General features: G+C 44.4%; 1 protein-coding gene across 1 annotated transcript in view; it reads left to right on the plus strand.

Moving 5' to 3' along the window:
• The first annotated feature begins 16,897 nt into the window (after positions 1 to 16,897).
• PTPN1 (protein tyrosine phosphatase, non-receptor type 1) overlaps positions 16,898 to 18,533 on the plus strand; it is an 18,469-nt gene continuing 16,833 nt past the window's right edge. Inside the window, exon 1 of the mRNA XM_010835095.1 lies at positions 16,898 to 17,572. The gene's annotated coding sequence lies outside the window, so the exon portion shown is untranslated. The remainder of the gene's footprint in view (positions 17,573 to 18,533) is intronic.

Raw genomic sequence — 18,533 nt, forward strand, 5'->3', positions numbered from 1 at the left:
TGTTATCATTTATTAAACTGTGTCTTGCTCTTGGTCATCTTGGGTCATTCTCCTCCCAAATCTGTGTTCTTTTAATATATAGTTTCAAATCTTCTTTCTTTTAATTTCAGGAGAGTCTTAAATTCAAAGTTGCAGTATTTTCTTTTGTTCCATTGTTTTGATTTCCTTCTCAGGGACTCAGCCTGTTGTGTGTTTGTTTGATTTTCTTGTTCTATCATCTGTTTCTTTCACTTCCTCAAAAAATTTTTAAATCTAATTAGCTTTTAAAGTAAAAGAAAAATTGTTAAATATAATTGCACGTTTAAAAAATACAATTTCAAACTTACACAATTAAAACAGTACAGAGAACCTATTTCTCTTTGGTTATATTTTTTGGAAAAAAATTTTTTTTAACTCCACTATATCTGTTTCCTTGAAGGCGTTAAACATGTATGTTTGCTCTTGGGTTCTCCTTGTTTTATCTTCATTTCTGAAAATACTTCCTTCTTTTCTTTTTACTTCATCCCCGCTTTCTTGCACTAACCTTTCGAACCCTTCTGTTTTCCGGTCACTTTGTTTGTGAGTTCTCATCCTCATTCATACTGTTCTTCCTGAGCCTCTACCATGTTCTTAGGGTCTTCTCAACTTGGGTTAGTTTCATCTTTTGTGGGCCTCTTTCTGGCTTGCTCTTCTTTTCCGTAGGGGTATTTTTTTTCCCTTGTTCTCTCGTATAGTAATGTTATGTGGAACTTAGCTGTTCCTTGTCTGTTGGCCATCTTTAAGCACACAGTTTCCTAGCAGTTTTGAGGAGGAAGGGGTGGATCCCGTGGACGGCCTAGCTCAGGGCTCTCGGGCTCCCTCTTCAGCTGCCTTTGTGAAGTGACTTCTGTGTCTCCAGGATCTGCTTCCCCTGTTCCTCCTGTTGTTACCTATTATCTCAACCTTCTCTCTCCTCTGCCCCTTTTGTCCTTACCGTGCTCGATGTGGTCTACTCCCAGAAGCCTCTCGGTACAGGCTTTGTCTAGGAAGGTCTTAGTCGGGAGGGTCTGGAGGGCCTCCGGGTACCTGGGGGAGGGGGAGCCTGCTGATGCCTGTGAATCGGAGCCTGCAGGATCTGCTCCGGGTTTGGCTGCACACACGGTCGGACTGTCACACCTCCCCGTGAGGCCTGATGCTTCGGGGTTCTCCTGATCACACCCATCAGAATCCCCCATGTCTGGATCCTCCCTCCTCCCATACAGTGCAGTGCCACATGGGTCTTAATCACTGGCTGTCCCCCACTTCCTTGCACTTTCAAAACCCTAAGGGGTTTGTTGGCGTTGTTGTCTGAGGGTTGTCTGTCGGTTTTGCCATCCTGTTTACTTTTATGGGGGAGTTCGGGGGGGAAACCTGTGCTGCTGCCACTGACTTCCCAGAACCGTAAAGCCAGAGTAGTCTCTCAGAAACATGCGTCCGATTGTAGTGTTCCTCCCTGCTTAAAAGAATTGAGTTGCGAGGGCCCTTCATGCAAACTTTCAAACATATAGAAACAGATTAGTGTAACGAACCCCTGTGTATTTGTCACCCAGTTTCAGTCATTATAAGCTCATGGCTCATCTTTTTTCCTCTGTAGTCCCTACCCATTAACCCCTCCCAGCTCTCATTTATTTTGAAGTATGTCCTAGCATCATAATAAATACTTAAAAAAGAAAAATTGAACACTTAGGGATCAGAGGAGCCAGAGCCACATCGCCTTTGGACTTGGGAAGGAAAGGGAAATGTCAGGGAAAGCTGACATTAATGTCCAGGGTCTGGGCTGAGGCACCGTCAGCCCGGTCATACATGGACAGAAATTCGGAGTGCGGCCTCTAGGGAGCTGGACATCATGGCATGCTCTGCTAGGCAGGGAGCTGGGAAGACAGCACTTGCCCTTCCTGCCTGAATATTGTTTGCTGCAGAGGGCCCCGGGGGTGGGGGGGTGTGCTTTCTACCAGGCTGAGTTCTCAGCCCGGCTCCGGGCTCCAGAAAAGCCTTCTTGATACTCCAACTGCTGACCTGCTCCTCCGCTGGTCTGTAGGGGTGGGGTTCAGGGAGCCTGGATCCCATCTCAGATAGAGTGAAGCCTTCTTCAGGAAGGTAGCACATCAGAGAGCCGTACCGCCTGCAGGAAAAGTGGAGAGGAAGCGACGCATCCTTCCAAGAAGTGCTGCTCTCACACCCAGCCGTTCCCTGGGCATCATGGCAGGAAGTTACTCATCACTGGAAAATCACCCCAACCTTTCTGTTGAGGAAGTCCGAGAGCAGAGTGCTCAGAGATAGTGGGGTCACTGGTGCTCGCTTCTTACAGCCACTGTTTGTTTTCCAGCGCCATCCTCACGTTTTCTCGGATTTCTTCACTCCACGTTCCTCCCTCCCGGCTTGGTTTGTCCTGTTTAGCCGATTCAACTCGGGATCCTTGATGAGGGCCATGCGTCTGCAGGAGTCGTGCTCTGCGGGGAAACACACGACCTGGCGTGTCTGCTCCTTGGAGCTGAGGAGGCTCAGATCGCAGTCTCTGGGGAAGCCTGTGGAGCCGAGGCAGGTTTAGGACATGGTAGCTGTGCCCGGTGTGCCTCTGGGGGTTACAGACCCGGGTTGCAGGCCTGGATGAGTTGCGGGCCCACTCTCTCCTCTTTGAAATGGGCCTGGAGAGGCCCAGGCGGCAGGCTGCTGGGGTTGCTCCAGTCAAGGATGGCCATCCTTTCTCCTCCCCAGCCCTCGTTGCTCTAGGCTTCCTTTGAATCAACAGTGTCAGAACAGACTAGGCGAAACAGCTTGGGTATCAGCTGTCTGACTTCTTTTCTGCGCTTAGCGCCAGCCAGCATGGGCAAGGAGACGCAGCAGGTCAGCAGCGCCAGAAGAGCTCTGCTCTGCATCCATGTGGCTGCTCCCCAGGTGCTCCTGAGTTTGCTGTTCTCACTGTCACTGGCTCTTCTCGATGCCTCTCCCTTCTTCCTGTGAATAGATGTCCCCTCCGAGCAGGACTCCACTCAGTAGTGCTGTGTTTGGCCACAGCTGGTCTTCCCCACTGAGTGGGAACTCAATGAGGACAGGGATCATGACCACCTGCCCCACAACACTGGCGCAGCATGAAATGCAAGGCCAAAAATTGGCTGCAAGTACAATGATATATTGTGCTCTGGGTTCTGAAAGTGATTCTCAAAACTTGACTTTGGCATCATATGTAAGGCTTTGCTTTAAAAAATACACTTGGGTGTTAAGACCAATACTTTTAAGAATGTTACAACTCTGGCTTTTTAACTATCCTGTTCTCTAATGAACATACCTTATTGAAGTTATGCACCGTTTGCTCTGAGTAATCTTGTGAAGATTGCTTTTCAGTGCAGTAAGAAAGCAAACGTTCTAATGCTGAGCTTTTTTTCAAGTTTAGGCATTACTTGTTCCATGAAAATGTCACTAGACTTAGTGTCTCTAAAGTTCTTTATTTATCCTGGTTTTTGCAAAATATTTGTTTTATTTGGTCCTAGGGATTTATTTTCCTGCTAAACCAGCATAAATGTCTTCATTTTGTGAGCCTTGGGAAGAAGAGTGTTTGGCTATTATTGTAATATCTTAAGGGATATTGCTTCTGCAGTAGCTTCAGTTATTTATGTAATAATAGTGACCCTAGTCTGTATCTAGCAATATGTATATGGATTTTTAGTTCCTATATAGTTTTAGTTATAGCTTTGAGATATTGAGCAAATCCTCTTGAGGAAAGATTTGGCATGCATCAGCTTTCAAAAGCTTCTAAAAATTGATCATATATTATTAGAAGAGGTTTACTGCCTCTTTCCATCCCATAGAAAATGTATTTTTTATGTATCCAATTCTAAGAAGGCAGATGACCAAAAGATCATGTAGCTGTTGCCCATGGCTTATGACTAGAGAAGACGAGGGCACAGAACCCTTTTAAAGCAGTTTGTGGTGGTGGTGGTGGTTTAGCCACTAAGTCGTATTTGACTCTTTGCGACCTCATGGACTGCAGGTCACCAGACCTGTCTGTCCATGGGATTTCCCATGCAACAATACGGGAGTGGGTTGCTATTTCCTTCTCCAGGGCATCTTCCCAACCCAGGGATTGAACCTGTGGCTACTGCATTGACAGGCATCTTCTTTAAAACAATTGCATCTGAATATGTTGAAGGAGGTGGAAAGATGTTCTGATTTAATTTGTTGAGGTACAGCTATTTTTGGAGAAGGAAATGGCAACCCACTGCAGTATTCTTGCCTGGAAAATTCCATGGACAGAGGAGCCTGGCGGGCTACAGTCCACAGGGTCGCAAAGAGTCGGACACGACTGAGCGACCGAGCAACAACAACCAGCTATTTTATGCTGGATCTTGTTTGAAGTAGTTACTCAGAAAGTTGCTTTTTAATTAAATATCCCAAAGAAACGCAATGCCAAAGAATGCTCAAACTAGCACACAGTTGCACTCATCTCACATGCCAGTAAAGTAATGCTCAAAATTCTCCAAGCCAGGCTTCAGCAATACGTGAACCGTGAACTTGCAGATGTTCAAGCTGGTTTTAGAAAAGGCAGAGGAACCAGAGATCAAATTGCCAACATCCGCTGGATCATCGAAAAAGCAAGAGAGTACCAGAAAAACATCTATTTCTGCTTTCTTGACTATGCCAAAGCCTTTGACTGTGTGGATCGCAATAGACTGTGGGAAGTTCTTCAAGAGATGGGAATACCAGACCACCTGATCTGCCTCTTGAGAAATTTGTATGCAGGTCAGGAAGCAACAGTTAGAACTGGACATGGAACAACAGACTGGTTCCAAATAGGAAAAGGAGTACATCAAGGCTGTATATTGTCACCATGCTTATTTAACTTCTGTGCAGAGTACATCATGAGAAACACTGGGCTGGAAGAAGCACAAGCTGGAATCAAGATTGCCGGGAGAAATATCAATAACCTCAGATATGCAGATGACACCACCCTTATGGCAGAAAATGAAGAGGAACTAAAAAGCCTACTGATGAAAGTGAAAGAGGAGGGTGAAAAAGTTGGCTTAAAGCTCAACATTCAGAAAATGAAGCTAATGGCATCCGGTCCCATCACTTCATGGGAAATAGATGGGGAAACAGTGGAAACAGTGTCAGACTTAATTTTTCTGGGCTCCAAAATCACTGCAGATGGTGACTGCAACCATGAAATTAAAAGATGCTTACTCCTTGGAAGGAAAGTTATGACCAACCTAGATAGCATATTCAAAAGCAGAGACATTACTTTGGCAACAAAGGTCCGTCTAGTCAAGGCTATGGTTTTTCCAGTGGTCGTGTACGGATGTGAGAGTTGGACTGTGAAGAAAGCTGAGCACCGAAGAATTGATGCTTTTGAACTGTGGTGTTGGAGAAGACTCTTGAGAGTCTCTTGGACTGCAAGGAGATCCAACCAGTCCATTCTGAAGGAGGTCAACCCTGGGATTTCTTTGGAAGGAATGATGCTAAAGCTGAAACTCCAGTACTTCGGCCACCTCATGCAAAGAGTTGACTCATTGGAAAAGACCCTGATGCTGGGAGGGATTGGGGGCAGGAGGAGAAGGGGACGACAGGGGATGAGATGGCTGGATGGCATCACCGACTCGATGGACATGAGTTTGAGTGAACTCCGGGAATTGGTCATGGAGGCCTGGTGTGCTGCAATTCATGGGGTTGCAAAGAGTCGGACACGACTGAGCGACTGAACTGACTGACTCAATAAAGTAAAATTTGCTTTGACAGAAGTTAAAAACTTAGACGTCAGGTAACATGGAGAAGTATGCTTTTTACAAAACAATCTGCTTATTGACATGGCGAACAGAAATAATTTAACGTTTTCATTTTTTTCATGTATTTCACTACAAGTTCAGACACATAATAATACACACCAGATAGACACGGGGGCAGAACTCTGGGCCAGAGCCGTGCTGCCTGCCCTCTCCTCACAGAAGAACAAAGGAGCAGTGTCGTCGTAAGTGCAGGAATATTATTATGGGTTTTTTTAATTTCCTACTATTTTAATCTCCTGTGTTCCTCTTGATCTTTGCTAAATAGTTGCAAAGAATGAGTCGAGCCTTCATTAATCTTTTTTTTTTTTAATTCTACCTAGTTTTAATGGTTTTTCTTTCTCTGAAAAATAGTGATTTGTTCTTTCTGAAATCTGAATGATCAGATGCAGCTGCGTTTTTGTTGCTATTTGAGTTTAGGGAGAGGGAGGTCGAGCACTCTGAAGGGACACAGAGATTAGAGTAACTGTTAGGCTGACAGAAGGAGAAGAATCACCTATTCTTTGCCTAGTTTAAGATTTAGAGACAGTAGAGTGGGTATAGGTGAAAATTGTAGAAGGAAAATAAACCAGATGGATTAAGATTTTTTTTTTTATTAAAGTGTTACTACATACTGAAGAAGATGACGACGTTCTACCATTAGAAGCAATAAAGGAAATCGCAGAGGAAAAGGTCAATAGGCTTTGACTACTTAAAAATTTAGAACTACTTTAAAACTTTTTATTGCTTAGATAATGCATATGTGCTTAGAAAACCATCGGAAAACAATAGAAAATAAAAATTCCCTCAATCATTCTCCCAATTGGCAGCTCTATTGCTATAATGACATTTTACGATCATCCTCCCACACTTAAAAAAATTTTTATGTAAGGGAAATTAAATGTGCAAACAAATAAATTGGAAAAGTGGTTTCCAGCACAGACAAAGAATTGATGGCTTTAAAATATGTAAAGAGCTTAGGAAAAATGCTTACATTCTCAAGGCAAAGACAGGCATCCGTTCCATTGTACATCATTCAGCAGACGTTGAGTGCCTGCTGGTAAGTTAAAGGAGTGCTTACTGTGCACAAAAACAGCTGTTAGGAGGGACAGACATGGCGTTTTGTCATCTGCTTTATTCCAGCGTTTTGAGTCATAATCGAGATATAAGTGAAACTATATGGGAAACATTTTTCTTTACACTTTCAAAAATAATGTAGGTGAGTGTGTGTATAAACTTGAGATGGAAAACCGTTTCTTAAGCAAGACTCCCCACAAAACTAACTATAGAGGAAGAGATCCATAAATTGAGCTGTGTTGACATGAAGAACTCTCTTTGTCGAAAGACACCGTTAACGTTGGGTTGTCTGCAGAAGTGGCCTGCTCATAGATCAGCTTGTCCTTCATTAACCCGTAACGTGCGGTGCGTGTGCTTCTACGCGTGGTGCCTGGTGTCCCTCATTGTTCTCAGGCGCACTTCAGCGCTCGAGCCCAGGAGGAAGCGAAAGGAATGCATGTGCGGATGGAGGTCGGGGCTTCTGAACTGCTCGTTCTGCTCCTCCAGGAGGGATCAGATCCCTGGTGGTGGGAGGGGTGTAGGTAGAGTATCCGCTTGCTCGGAGCTCTAATCCTTCTGTTTTACCATCAGTCCCTGATGAATAATCGTGGGCACGTTTGTGTGAGTTCTGTGTGGCAGCGCCTAGCTCAGAACCTCGTGTCTGTCTGTCTGGCCGTCTTCCCCACTGGAGCACAAGGTCCATGGTGGCAGGACTTTGCCTCCCTTGTTCACCCTCCTGTCCTTCTTGCTTTCCACATGGTCAGTGCTAAGTAAATATTTGGATGAATTGAAGAGATTCAAACATTGAATGTAAACCTTGCTTCCTTGATCTGCATGCGCTGAGTTCTTTGCAGAGCCAGGCAGAAGAGCTTGGTCACCGCTTCCTCTCTTCCCCGAATTGTCATTTTACTTTTGTGGCTTCACTAAAGAACTATCACTTGAGAATGCTTTTGAGCAATGGGCATATCTTCCTTCATCATCTCTAATCCCCAAATGGTGTGTAGAAAAGTACATTTATATTGAGAAGGTATTTAGAAAACTCGCTTGTTTGGTAACAGTAATACAAAAGCCTTTTCTTTGGTTATGGTAAGAAATCTTGTACTACTCTTGGAGTGTTAAATGCTTAACCAAAGCTGATTTCATTTGACATTCTGTTTCCCTCCCATTCACACTCCCAGATTATCCACAGAATACCATCAGTTTCATAAATATGGTTTTCAGTTATTTCAAAGTAGGCATATTGTGTGGGTTCCTAAGGTCCCTGTAGGGAAATTAAACGTGGAGGGAGGAAGCTGGTGGTTGGCAGTCTGGTTCCTTGTAAAGCAAGCTGTGAACCTTCCGCTCTCAGATGCCTGCCAGCTGCTTGTGTCCTCAGTCAGCTGTGCCGCTGTCCTCGGCAAAGTGGCAGAACCCAGGGCCTGAACACGCCAACTGTCCTTATGGAAAGCAGAAGGTAAACAAAACAGAAGTGAAAGTGGATTCAGTTTTTAGACTGTTCTCTTACAGGAACGGTTTTGTGGTTCTCAGCATTCAAAAAAAAAACTTGTTCCAATATGCTTCACTGACATCAGTTACTGTAAGTCTGATTCATTTGCTGCCTATTGATTTCTGCCCAAGGTGAAATTTATGACATTTAACAGAAAACGTAAGTGATGTTAAAAAGCAACAAAAACAAAAACCAGATACTTCAAGGATTGTAAAAATAAGGTTTAAAGTCAGTGACCCTTGAAAACACAATTTTCATATTTCTTTGTTAACTATTTGACTGTGTAACCATAGAGTTGTTAAAAATAAATGATAATGTTAACGTTATATTAAGCGTCCAAAGGATAATACAATTTACTTTGCAGATTTTTTTTTACCCTAGTATCCTGCAGCTTCACTCTGACGCTAGCACGCGGGCACTGACTTTTGTCTTGGAGGCACGCTGGGGCCACTCTGTCCTGTCTCCTGTTGTCCACGCTGTGTCCCTCTGCACTCGCTTCCAAAGTGCCTGTCCTTTGTGTTCAGTGCAGAGTTTATCTTCATCTGTTAAGGTCTGTTGTTTAAATATCAGTGGTTGTCAATTTCATTTCAAGATTTCTCATTTATTCTTTCCTATCTGCTTATTGTGGCTTCATTTATTCCTTCCTAGATGTATATGTAACATCTTTTTTATACACAATTTCTTTATTTATCCCTGATCTCAAATACATTTATCTTTAAAGCGCCTGACAAGCCAACAGTAAATTTCATGTGAAATAGTTATTTTTCTAGTTGATTATCTTTTTCAGAACGAGTCTTTGGTGGTGGTGGTGTGTTTTTCTGTTTTTGGTATTGTGCTTACAGGTGATTTTGAGTGGGGGGTCTGTTGTTTTCGTTTGTTCTTGTTTTGTGTCTGAGCCTAGCTGTGCCTTTGTGGTGATGGATGGGGAGGCCTGGCGTGCTGTGATTCATGGGGTCGCAGAGTCGGACACGACTGAGCGACTGAACTGACTGTGCCTTTGTGTTCTTCTCTATGTTTAATTGACCCTCACTTTGTGTTCAGAGCAGAGGGTGTAGTTCAGAGCTGAAATCAGCCCCACCACCTCTACCGGTTGGTTCCCCGGTTCCCCTTGCCCACTTTGTGGAGGGTACTCCACACTTCCCATGCCTGCCCTCATCCTCTCATTTGTGGGGAATTTGTAAAACAATTTGATTCTGCTTTTTTCCATGTCATTTTCCAAATGCACATAATTGTTCTGGTAGTGATTTGTAACTCCATTATCTTTGAACCTCCCCCCGAACAGTGGACAGGATGACCCAGCGTCTCCATAGGCTCTGGCGAGGCTGATCACTGCAGGTCTGCTGTCTTTTGAACGCAGGCTGGTTGTGCTCATTTCTCCTTCCTCTCTCTCAGTTTACCACATTAGATTCTGAGGCTCTGGGTTTACTTTTCAGCATCTTTTTCTATTCAGTACATAATCATTTTAAACTTTAAACCAAAGCAAGCTTGCTACTCGTTAACTAAATTTTAAACTTTTTATTATCTAAGCATTGTAGATTATCTTACAGTTTAGCAGTATTGACTATGACTTCTGGCATATTGATTATATAAATGGATAAATATAATCGTTTCCTAAGGTTTATTGGAAGAGCTGAATGAAGCTCCAATACTTTGGCCACCTGATATGAAGAGCCAACTCCCTGGGAAAGACCCTTATGCTGGGAAAGACTAAAGGCAAAAGGAGAAAGGGGTGGCAAAGGATGCGATGGTTAGGTAGCATCATTGACTCACTGGACATGAATTTGAGCAAACTCTGGGAGATAGTGAAGAACAGGGAAGCCTGGCGTGCTGCAGTCCATGGGGTGGCAAAGAATTGGACGTGACTTAGTGATGACTTAGCAACTAAACCACAACAAAGATCTTTGTAGTCAATTACATTGTTCCATTAACCAGTATAGACAGAGTACAGCATTGCTTTCACCATGAAAGACGTTGAATTTCTGATTTTGAAAGTTGTGTATTTCTCAGTATGCTTTACTATACCGTAATTTTATATTGTCATTTATAATGAGATTTATGAGTAACAAAGTTGTTCAACACAAATGTCACTTTGAAGATTTGGTTCCTAAAATTCTAGTCTAGCCATCCCCGCCCTCCTCCCCACTTCTATATATATCTTCCTATTCAGTGGTGACTACTTGCAAGAGTTCCAGGAAATGTATGCCCTATATGTTCACTTCTTATTTTAAATTATTGCCTTTACTGTACTTCTGTATTTCCCTTTGATCTAGCTCTATTTCTGAGAGCCAGTAGTTTCCTTAAAGTACTAGGTAGCAGCTAGAACAGTCAAATTAGGCAGCCATTTGTAAAACGAGGTGTGGGGAGTAGAGAAGATGTGAAGATACTGAGGAGCTGCGGTTCTGGCAGATACAGGGTGCCGTTGGAGTGCTTTCTTCCTTCATTTGAAACAGATGGCTGTCTGAACCATCTGAAACAACTGTTTATGCTTTGAATTCGTGTTTCAGTAGCTCTTTTAGTACTATCTTGTTGAGAGGCTGTGTGACTCAGTTGCAAAGCAAAATAGTAGTAATAATAATTATTGTTATTATTGGAAAGCAGGAGTGGACCAGACATTGGTCTAAACGCATTCTCTTTCAAGAACATTTCTATTGCATAATGTGAATCAGACTGGTACACAGTTAAGGACTCTTTGAGCACCTTTAGAACCATTCCTTAATTCAGGCATTAGAATTAGGTTGAATGCCCACTCTGGGCCCAGGCTGGTGCTAGGAAGGTTGAGAGTCTAGGACCTTCCCAGTAGACTCCCAGCTTTAATGAGACACTGGCTCCACCTCATCACTCTTGGATAGTTTTAAGAGAAATAATGCATTTTACAGTGGAGCCAGAGACATTCGCCCTCTTGTGGGACTGAAGAGAGAAGGATGTTCAAACCAAAATTGCTAGGTTTAACTTAACAAAGTGCTATAAACATTAGAATATTTCTGCAAGCCTGGCTTTTATGCCTATGTGTTTTCAAAAATTAGAGCTCTCACGTAAAGCATTATCAGCTTTACCCCATGTTTGACTTTTGCCTAATTGGATTTGGGAGGTATTTAAATAATGGATAATGAGCTTTCCTGTAAGTAGACAGACTGACTGACTCTGGGCCCTGATTCCTTCTGTTCCCAGAGCCTTATGAGGAGCTCAGTGGGTGCTCGCTGGGAGGTCATCAGTCATCTTCTTAAGTGAGTGTGGAAGGATGGGGAGTCAGAACTAGCCTCAGAAATTTTTCAAGTAATGATGGTTTCTGCCCTACCTTGCCTCTTAAGATCGATTTTCAGTTCAGACGTTTTGTTTAAATTTTATCAGGCATCTTTATCCCAACTTTCTAGCCCAGATCAGTCATAATTTTAAAAGAACTTGTTTTTTTTTTCTCTCCCATGAAAATGATTCACTGTAGAAATGAGGCAGATCATTTTGGGTACCCAGTGCCTATATAAAATGACACGGTGTAATTTAAACCACTCACCAGTAAGCTGTGACTGAACATGAGCTCTCCCTTGGCCGCACACCGTCAGATGTGTTCTCTAGGAGAGCGTGAACGTTTGATGTCTGTTACACGTGCTGCTTTCTCTGTCACATTTCTGAAGAAACCTGTACCAAGAATAGGAAGTAGACTCCAGAAAAGCCAGTGAAGCACCGTCCGAGGGAAGGAGACGGGCAGCTTATCTGTTTGTTGGTGTGGGCCATTTCACTGTTCCCAGTTCTCATTCAGTGTGATCTCATCCCTGAAAGGGTGAGGTGCACTTTGAATGGTGCTTGAAATGTTGAATGGGGTTTTTTTAGGGGATGCTTCTGAGAATATGTTTCATGGCAAGTTTACTATTTCCTTCTTGGCTTGGCTCCTAAATTTACCCAACAGTCATCTTCTCATCATCAGCTTTAAGACCTTTATCCTGTTTTATTTTCTCTGTGTGGATGTTTTGCACGCCTCAGTAGATTCTTTAATCTTTGGTCAAAGTAGTAAAAGATCTAAGGATGCCATGTGCTTGTGATGGCAGTCCCCTTAAACTTGATCATTAGTTAGTGTCTGCTTTCTTCAGCTGTTGGAAGGTCGGCTCACCTTTGATGCCCTTTTATTTATTTTTTTTTATTTATTTATTTTTTTTATTTTATTATTTTTTTCCTTCTAATTTTATTTTATTTTTAAACTTTACATAATTGTATTAGTTTTGCCAAATATCAAAATGAATCCAATGCAGAAATCTTGTTTTGCTGTAGTTCTGTCACATTTCGAGGGACAGTGGTTCATCTGCTATTTTTCTAAACCACTATTGGTAGTTAACTTTTAATTTTATAGGTGCTTTTATCACTCCTCAATATTAATACTATAATCCTGGCATTTTGTTTTACTGAGTGAAATGTAAATTCATATTTAGAGCCTGCATGTATTTCTCATGTGCAGTTCTGAAATAGAGAAACACTTAAACCAGGTTTGTTTTATTATTTGTAAATTATACCTCAGAATTGATTAGACAGCAGGGACCTATTGTGTAGCGCATGGAACTCTGCTTAATGTTCTGTGGCAGCCTGGATGGGAGAGGGGTTTGGGGGAGAATGGATACAGGTCTGTGTGTGGCTGAGTCCCTTCTCCACTCACCCGAAACGGTCACAACATTGTTAATTGGCTATACCCCAGTACTGAATAAAAAGTATGACATTTGGGGAAAAAATAAATCAGGAAACAAAAAGAAATTGGTTAGAAAAACTGACTGAACTACGTATTTAAGATCTGTGCATTTGACTGTTTGAGGCTACCTTAATTTTAGACTCTTCTTTTAAAAGTATTGTGTGGATAGCTTCTATTTTCCCAATATTTTTATTAGCTGTTTTGGTGTGTTCTCTTCAACCAAAAAAGTACAGATTACTAGATCCTTCGGCTACATAGAATCAGTCGCACACTGTTGTTATTTTGGCCCTTATTTCCTCAGAATGAATATTTTTTCAGTGGTTTATTCATATCAACTGTTTCTTCCATCTTCTTTCAGTCACACCAGCTGGACTGATCAAGATTGTTTCATGTCATAAGGCAGATTTGTACCTGTTGGTGAACACTTCCAAATAACAACTAGAGTAAGAAATTTAAAAATGAGATTTTTTTTTCCCCCTTCAAGTCATTTTTCTGTGCTCTGTAGCATTTCCCCAAAAGCTTAATCTCATCCATAAAAGATGTGATGGATACATTACTACTAGACTAATTTGTTTAATCTCAAGTGAGTTTATATTATCATACTTTTCAGGTGCTATCTATCTTGCTCGTACGAGTCAAAAACCTTGCCGTTTTGTAGGTTTTTCTTTTAAATAGCAGAATGTGGACTTCCTCTTTAAATCCAAGTTGAATGTATACATGGTTTAAGACGTTAAATACTACCACCGTGGTCTTATAATCCAGTTATTGGCTGCCCACATCTCCCCATTCCCAGTCTTTCTCTTTATGAATGGCTTTTGAACTCTGAGCCTGCTTCGAGCTTGCATTTGTTCCCAGATTTTAAGGAAAATGTCTATCCTTTGATTCATGAATTTAGCTCTTCAGGGAGATACAGGATGTGGCTTTCTTAAGCCCCCGCCTTCTGCTGTCCCTCGTGCTTCCCCGCCCCGTTCCCCCAGCCTGTGATACTTCTAGGTGAAAGCCGTGTTCACTGTTTACATTGTTGCCTCGCACACAGTCACAGGTAGTGCTGTACTGTCATGCTTTCCTTTTTAATAGATTTTCTTGTAGTTAATAATTGCCTTTTCTTCATTTGCATAGTTTCCTTACTGCCTGAGTCACCAGGGAAGCCCCTACCTGTTGTTAACTCTTCTCATACCTTCTGAGAACCTCTCACAGCAATTTTCCACCAGCTCAGTTAGCACCATCCAATAGAAATAAGTACCAGCCATGTATGTAATTCTGCTTTTTCTAGTAGCCGCAGTAAGAAAGGGGCTTCCCAGGTGGCACTAGTGGTAAAGAACCCGCCTGCCAGTGCAAGAGACGTAGGAGACCTGGGTTCGATCCCTGGGTCAGGAAGATCCCCTGGAGGAGGGCATGGCAACCCACTCCAGTATTCTTGCCTGGAGAATCCCATGGGCAGAGGAGCCTGGCAGCTACAGTCCATGGGGTCGCAAAGGGTCAGACACGACTGAAATGACTTAGCATGCAGCAAGAAAGGTAAAAGGAAGCAGATGAAAGTAACAACATAGTTTGCTTAATCCAGCATGTTCAAAGTGTCATTTCAACCAATAGTCAATGTTTCAAGTATTTGAGATATTTTAATTTCTTTTCTTAGTACTCAGTTATCAAAACCCGATGTGTGTTTTTCACATTTGCACAGCATCTCTTTTCAGACTCACCACGTCTCAGGTGGCTTATGGCTACTGTGTTAGATAGAGCAGCTTCAGGTGATTCGGCAGCCCTGGTCTTGGAGGAGGCATCCCTCCTGGACACTTCTGTCCCTCTGTCTGGGTCACTGGCTCTGAAGACTGCCACACGGCGTCCATCTTGAGACCGCTTTGCTTTGCTTCTCAGTTGGCGTCCCTGTTTTCTGGACTGCAGGTATTCTCGTTTCCCTCTGGTGGTCTTGCTCAGTCACGGTGGGTATGCTGGACAGAGGCATGCTGTTGGCATGTCCATCTCTTGAGTCACTCTGGTCTGGTCTGGGTGCTCGCCTCCTGGGGCTGGTGCGTAGCTGTCATCCTGGGCCTCCCCCACCACAGCCTGCGTGGAAATTTCCTGTGCCTTTGCTCTTGTGGTGGATCCTTTTTTGTTTGTTTTTCCCCTGGGTACCTTACATCTTTCTCTTCCTTGGTTTTTTCCTTCACTCAGGTGGAAACGCCAGTGGATGCTGAGAAACGGAGCAGAGGTGGTGGGGTCTCTGAGGCCCTACAGATCTGAGCGGTTTCTCTCGTTCCTTCTTGCCTGACGATTATTGGGGCTGTGTATAGAATTCTAGGTTGGACATCATTTTTCTTCAGAATTTTGAAGGCATTGCTCTGTTGCCATTCAGCTTTCAGTGTTCTTGCAAAATCTGAAGCCATTCAGATCCCCTTACCTTTTGAAAGTGAACTATTTTTTCTTCCTGGAAACTTACAGAATCTTCTCTTTGTTGGCGAGACCCTCGACCTGCACGGTACTGTGCTCCAGTGTGGGTCTGTTTTTATCATTTTGCTGAGCACCTGATGTATCTGGTAGATTTCCTTGAACTAGTTTTTAATGTTTTCTTTCCTTGCATTTTATTCTGCTTAATTTTCCATTGTTAATTATTTTTGCCTTCTGGAAAAGCAGAATTTCTTCTACCTTTATCTTCTGACTCTTCTGTTAAGCTTATCATTTCTGCCATTTCTTGTTTTCAAGTTCCAAGAGACATTTTTATCCAACATCCTGTTCTTAATCCATGAATGTATGGATCTTATCTTTCTGAGTATATTAATGATAAATATATTTTTAAGCTTTGGTTTCTCTGCACTCTATTTCTTCCGAGGGGCTTGTTTTTCCCATTTTATTTTTCCTTTAGATCTCTTTCATACTAGAGGCATTCCTTCCTCTGACGTCTCTTAATCAGTGGTCTGCACGTGATGAAGATGGGGGGCTTCCGGGGTCTACTGCAGGCTCCCAGCAGGTGCACGGGGCTGGTCAGCACACGTCTGCCTCGAGGCCTCTGGGTGCAGGTGGGCTGTTGTTTGTATACCCTCATGATGGTACCTTTTGGTCTTTCCTCTTGTTTGCTCATATCACCTGGACGGCACTCTGCCCCCTGATTCACATTTTCCAAAAAGTAAATCTCCAGATTTCAGCAGAGGTGTGAGGCAGCAGGCACCCAGCAGCGGGAAGGGGGAGCTAGGGGCGGAGATGCAGTTCCTCTGGTCCAGCCCTGCCCCCCCCGCGGTGAATCCCACCCCTCGTTCCAGAAGCAGGCTTCCTGCCCTTCTGGAGGGTTCTGTGGTGGAAACCAGGCCGGTGCTCTGCTCTCCCAGCCACCGGCTTGTGACTGAGCCTGCTCCCACCTGCCAGCTGCTCATCAGTCTGATTGCCAGCTTCCAAAGCTGTGCTGCTGTTGTCTGCTCTCCTGTTCTCTCACTGCAGCCTTTCCCTTTTTTTAAAAAGTTCTGATAAAACATACATAACAAAGATTGACCGTCATAACCATGTTTAGGTGTACAGTTCAGCGGCATTGAGTATATGCACATTGTTGGGCAAGCTTGTCTTTCATGACAGTACTAGTAAAATACAGACGTAAAGGAAAAGATCTCTAAGTGGGGTTATAGTGGTGTTGATGTAGAAGAGCAAAATGAGATGTGTGTGGTCTGTCTGGTAGGACACATGCTGCAGTCTCCTGTGAGCTCAGGCACTCGCTCTCCTTCTGACGGTTGGTTTAATGGGGTTTGTTTGCCATCCCCTGGGAAAGCATTGGGGCTCCCAGGTGGTGCTAGTGGTGGAGAGTCCACCTGTCAGTGCAGGAGACTTCAGAGGTGCAGGTTTGATCCCTGCGTTGGAAAGATCCACTGAAGTAGGAAATGGCAACCCACTCCAATATTTTTGCCTGGAAAGTTCCGTGGACAGAGGAGCCTGGCAGGCTATATAGTTCATGGGGCTGCAAAAAGTTGGACATAACTGATGGCATTTGTGTGTGCACACGCGCACACACACGTATGGGAAAGTGTTTAGATAGTTGTTTGGCAGAAAGGGGCCTTTTATCTGCTCTTGATAAACTGTAGCTTTACAGGAGGTTGCAGATGGAATTCCCAGGCCTGACACAGAAGGCTCTCCAAGATCTGATCTCTACCCACCTGTGTACTCCAGCCCTATCATTCCTCCACCAGCCCACTCAGCGTCCCCACACAAAGTGTGAACCCCAGCCCCTGTGCCTCTGCTGTGCTGGGTGTTCTGAGTACTGCGCCCCGTTCCCATCTCCTTGCCCTCTTCCTCGTTGTTCTAGCTCCCGGCCCCACACCGCCGCCGCCCGCCTGCGGCATGCGGGTATCCTTCTGTCTCCCTCCCGTGACCTTGGACGTGCCTCTTGAATTAGCACTTGCCTTTCCCGCACTCCCCGGCCCCCTTTGCTGTTTGTTTCTGTGCTGCGTCTTCCTCAGTGCTTGGCACATGGCCCGCACGCAGTCAGCTGGGTTCCTGGTGCCAGAGTTTCAAGAGAGAACTCTTTATCTCTTATTTTGTAGGATATCCGACATGAAGCCAGTGACTTCCCATGCAGAGTGGCCAAGCTTCCTAAGAACAAAAACCGAAACAGGTACAGAGACGTCAGTCCCTGTAAGTATTCACACACCACAGTTACCTGCTCCCATCCAGCCAGCCCCTCCGAGGCTGTGGGCCTCTCAGACTCCTTTAGCCCTGGGGTTTGGTAATAAATCAATAGCAGTTGAGGTTTATGACTTGATTGTTTCCTATGATGAAGTTATTAGAGGCTTATAGTAATGGCTCACTTTTCCGCCCATGGAGGAGGGATAAGGTTTCAGTTTCTAGAAAATTCAGCAAAGTTCAAAGCGCTTTCCTTAGCTTTTACTGTTTTAATGATGAATCATTTCCTACCAGCTGAGTGTGTGTAATGGCAGGCGTAATATACCCCTTCCGGGTGACTCCGCGACAGTATTGTTGGGCCCAAGGCATTGTACTGACCAGTAGTGATGCCCTGCGCGGGCATGGGCCAGGGTCAGGGAGGCACTCACCTGCCGCCTCAGCTAGAGACGCAGTCGACTCTGCTCGCTGACCTCACCTCCCCCAGCCCACCCCCTCCGCCATCACTGTTTTTCTGGCTCTTTCCTATCCTTAGTTCTCAGTGTGCCCGCTGGCAGCCTCCTCTGCCTTCCAAGTAATTGGCTTTCAGTCTGCTGATATCTCGAAAGTGAATGAACTGTGTTAGAATCTGTGTAAAGTGAGAAAAACTGGAGAGGAGGGAAGGACAGGAACTTCACCACCTCCTCTGGGTCACAGAGAGCCTTGGGACTCACCTCCACGTGGCATCGCCCAGCAGCGAGGGCTGTGGTTGCAGCAGCTCCATAGCAGTGCCCTCTGCCGGGGACGTGACGATGCCGCCAGGCCCCCGGGCAGGCCCGTCCTACCGAAGCCTGCTGCAGGGGCGGCTCCCGGTGCCCTCCACAGAAGAGTGGCTGTGCCCCCTGCCGGATGGTGCAGTGCCCCAGGCTGTGGGGGGGGCGGAGTGAATCAGACCTGGGCTGGCGCTAAGCAGTCTGCCTCCAACGGCTGCCGCGGC

The sequence above is a fragment of the Bison bison genome, unplaced genomic scaffold, assembly GCF_000754665.1.
Source record: "Bison bison bison isolate TAMUID 2011002044 unplaced genomic scaffold, Bison_UMD1.0 scf7180017864038, whole genome shotgun sequence".
Classification (NCBI taxonomy): Eukaryota; Metazoa; Chordata; class Mammalia; order Artiodactyla; family Bovidae; genus Bison; species Bison bison.